General features: G+C 42.7%; 1 pseudogene; it reads left to right on the top strand.

The window, feature by feature from the left end:
- Positions 1 to 4,081: 4,081 nt before the first annotated feature.
- LOC147978896 (B3 domain-containing protein Os01g0905400-like) lies at positions 4,082 to 4,711 on the top strand (annotated as a pseudogene).

Genomic DNA, 4,711 nt, shown 5'->3' with positions numbered 1-4,711 from the left:
TACATACCCTCAGCCCCGAGGGAGAACTACTCCCTCCTCGTCATGGAGAGCGCTGGGATGATGAAGATGGCCATCGGAGAGGGATTCCCCCCTCCGGCAGGGTGCCGGAACGGGTCTAGATTGGTTTTAGGTGGCTACAGAGGTTTGCGGCGGTAGAACTCCCGATCTAGGTTATGTTTTGGAGGTTTCAGTATATATAAGAGGTTTTGGCATCACGAACAAGTCAGGGGGTCTCCAGGCTGTCCACGAGGTAGGGAGGCGCGACCCCCACCCTCGTGGTTAGCCCGGGACTCTTCTGGCCCAACTCTTTTACTCCATGGGCTTCTTCTGGTCCAAAAATAAGTTCCATGAAGTTTCAGGTCAATTGGACTCCGTTTGATTTTTCTTTTCTGTAAAACTCAAAACAAGGAAAAGACAGAAACTGGTACTGGGCTCTAGGTTAATAGGCTAGTCCTAAAAATCATATAAAATAGCATATAAATGCATATAAAACATCCAAGGTTGATAATATAATAGCATAGAACAATAAAAAATTATAGATATGTTGGAGACGTATCAAGCATCCCCAAGCTTAATTCCTGCTCGTCCTCGAGTAGGTAAATGATAAAAACAGAATTTTTGATGTGGAATGCTACCTAACATATTTATCAATGTAATCTTCTTTATTGTGGCAAGAATATTCAGATTCCTAAGATTCAAGATAAAAGTTTAATATTGACATAAAAATAATAATACTTCAAGCATACTAACTAAGCAATTATGTCTTCTCAAAATAACATGGCCAAAGAAAGCTTATCCCTACAAAATCATATAGTTTGGCTATGCTTCACTTTCGTCACACAAAAATGCTCTCATCATGCACAACCCCGATGACAAGCCAATCAATTGTTTCATACTTTAGTAATCTCAAACTTTTTTTCAACTTTCACGCAATACATGAGCGCGAGCCATGGATATAGCACTATGGGTGGAATAGAATATGATGATGGAGGTTATGTGGAGAAGACAAAAAAGGAGAAAGTCTCACATTGACGCGGCTAATCAACGGGCTATGGAGATGCCCATGAATTGATGTCAATGCGAGGAGTAGGGATTGCCATGCAACAGATGCACTAGAGCTATAAATGTATGAAAGCTCAACAAAAGAAATTAAGTGGGTGTGCATCCAACTTGCTTGTTCACGAAGACCTGGGGCATTTGAGGAAGCCCATTGTTGGAATATACAAGCCAAGTTCTATAATGAAAAATTACCACTAGTAAATGAAAGTGACAAAACAAGAGACTCTCTATCATGAAGATCATGGTGCTATTTTGAAGTACAAGTGTGGAAAAAGGATAGTAGCATTGTCCCTTCTTATTTCTTTTTTTATTTGGCCCCCCTTTTTTGGCCTTTTTTTATTTGGCCTTTCCTTTTTTCTTTTTTTTCGGACAATGCTTTATTAATGATGATCATCACACTTCTATTTATTTACAACTCAAAGATTACAACTCGATACTAGAACAAAATATGACTCTATATGAATGCCTCCGGCGGTGTACCAGGATGGGCAATGAATCAAGAGTGACATGTATGACAAATTATGCATGGTGTCTTTTCCACAAATACGATGTCAACTACATGATCATGCAAGGCAATATGACAATGATGATGTGTGTCATGATGAACGGGGCGGTGGAAAGTTGCATGGCAATATATCTCGAAATGACTATGGAAATGCCATAATAGGTAGGTATGGTGGCTGTTTTGAGGAAGATATAAGGAGGTTTATGTGTGATAGAGTGTATCATATCACGGGGTTTGGATGCACCGGCGGAGTTTGCACCAACTCTCGAGGTGAGAAAGGCAATGCATGGTACCGAAGAGGCTAGCAATGATGGAAGGGTGAGAGTGCGTATAATCCATGAACTCGACATTAGTCATAAAGAACTCACATACTTATTGCAAAAATCTACAAGTCATCAAAAACCAAGAATTACGCGCATGCTCCTAGGGGGATAGATTGGTAGGAAAAGACCATCGCTCGTCCCCGGCCGCCACTCATAAGGAAGGCAATCAAAAAACACCTCATGCTTCAAATTTGTCACACAACGGTTACCATACGTGCATGCTACGGGACTTGCAAACCTCAACACAAGTATTTCTCAATTTCACAATTACTCAACTAGCACAACTCTAATATCACCATCTTTATATCTCAAAACAATTATCAAGTATCAAACTTCTCATAGTATTCAATGCACTCTGTATGAAAGTTTTTATTATACCTATTTTGGATGCCCATCATATTAGGACTAATTTCATAACCAAAGCTAACTACCATGCTGTTCTAAAATACTCTCAAAATAATATAAGTGAAGCATGAGAGTTCAACAATTTCTTCAAAATAAAACTACCGCCATGCTCTAAGAAGATATAAGTGAAGCACTAGAGCAAACGACAAACTACTCCAAAAGATATAAGCGAAGCACAATGAGTAGTTGAATAATTATGCAACTATGTGAAGACTCTCTAAAAGATGGTGATACAAGTGCAATATGGATGGTAGATAAAGGTTTTTGTAATCTGAAAATATAAAAGCAACAAGGTAGCAAGTGGTAAAAGTGAGCACAAACGGTATTGCGATGCTAGGAAACAAGGCCTAGGGTTCCTACTTTCACTAGTGCAAATTCTCTAAACAATAATAACATATTTGGATCATATAACTATCCCTCGACATGCAACAAAGAGTCACTCCAAAGTCACTAATAGCGGAGAACAAACGAAGAGATTATTGTAGGGTACGAAACCACCTCAAAGTTATCCTTTCTGGTCGATCTATTCAAGAGTCCGTAGTAAAATAACACGAAGCTATTCTTTCCGTTCAATCTATCATAGAGTTCATACTAGAATAACACCTTAAGACACAAATCAACCAAAACCCTAATGTCACCTAGATACTCCAATGTCACCTCAAGTATCCGTGGGTATGATTATACGATATGCATCACACAATCTCAGATTCATCTATTCAAACCAACACAAAGTACTTCAAAGAGTGCCCCAAAGTTTCTACCAAAGAGTCAAGACGAAAACATGTGCCAACCCCTATGCATAAGTTCACGAGGTCACAGAACTCGCAAGTTGATCACCAAAACATACATCAGGTGGATCACGTGATATCCCATTGTCACCACAGATAAGCACATGCAAGACATACATCAAGTGTTCTCAAATCCTTAAAGACCCAATCCGATAAGATAACTTCAAAGGAAAAACTCAATTCATCACAAGATAGTAGAGGGGGAGAAACATCATAAGATCCAACTATAATAGCAAAGCTCGCGATACATCAAGATCGTTCTGAATCAAGAACACAAGAGAGAGAGAGAGAGATCAAACACATAGCTACTGGTACATACCCTCAGCCCCGAGGGAGAAATACTCCCTCCTCGTCATGGAGAGCGCCGGGATGATGAAGATGGCCACCGGAGAGGGATTTGCCCCTCCGGCAAGGTGCTGGAACGGGTCTAGATTGGTTTTTGGTGGCTAAAGAGGCTTGCGGCGGTGGAACTCCTGATCTAGGTTATGTTCTGGAGGTTTTAGTATATATAAGAGGTTTTGGCGTCAAGAACAAGTCAGGGGGGTCTCCAGACTGTCCACGAGGTAGGGAGGCGCGCCCCCACCCTCGTGGGCAGCCCGGAACTCTTCTGACCAAACTCCTTTACTCCATGGCCTTCTTCTGGTCCAAAAATAAGTTCCGTGAAGTTTCAGGTCAATTGGACTCCGTTTGATTTTCCTTTCCTGTAAAACTCAAAAACAAGGAAAAAACAGAAACCGACACTGGGCTCTAGGTTATTAGGTTAGTCCAAAAAATCATATAAAATAGCATATAGAACATCCAAGGTTGATGATATAATAGCATGGAATAATCAAAAATTATGGAGACGTTGGAGACGTATCAACAGTGAGAGAAGACAGGGGGTGGGTAAGTAGTGATGGGCAGGGCGAGTAAATATAGGGGGTGCAGAGGAGGAGAAGAGTGACAGTCATGCTGTTTTAACTACATGCTCTTCAATTAGCCATGAACTTCATGCTGTGCTTGACTCCATGAATTGTGTGCAGATCGAGGAGAGTAATGAGATGGAACAGAGGTGCTCCCAGCCCTTGACAACAAGGGCAAGCAGCCCCTTCACCCAATGCCAGACGAGGTTGTGCTGCCGCCCACCGCCGAGGAAGACCCGAAGACACCTGAGGGTGGCGACGACGAGGGCATGGAGGAGCCCCCAGCAACAAGCGCTGCAACTACGACCACTATCATCAGGAGGATGGCCCAACTCACTTCTACAAGGTCATCCTTGCACCGAAACTTGAGTGCATCCCCATGCCCCTGGACTTCACCAAGCACTTCATCGCGGTGCCGACGGAGTTCAAGCTTAGGAACAACACCGACTTCTCCTGGAAGGTGACGGTCAAGTTGATGAACGACAGGGTGACCCTGGATCAGGGTTGGGCCACCTACGCAGCCGTTCATCAGATCAAGATCGGCTACATGGTGACGTTCAAGCTCCTGACTCCCGACACCCTCAAGGTCATCATCTTCGATGAGGATGGCTTTGAGGTCGTCAACAAGTGCGGGAAGCACGACGAAGCCTTCGCCGCCAAGGAGTAGGGCCGGGCCACCTCTTTCCAGCATACTATCGAGTCTGCTTTGAACATGTTTATGGTTTATGA

This window comes from Triticum urartu, chromosome 3A (assembly GCF_056163025.1).
Source record: "Triticum urartu cultivar PI428250 chromosome 3A, HENAU_Tu73, whole genome shotgun sequence".
NCBI lineage: Eukaryota > Viridiplantae > Streptophyta > Magnoliopsida > Poales > Poaceae > Triticum > Triticum urartu.
The sequence above is the reverse complement of the archived record's forward strand: the minus strand, read 5'-3'. Positions and strand labels throughout refer to the sequence as shown.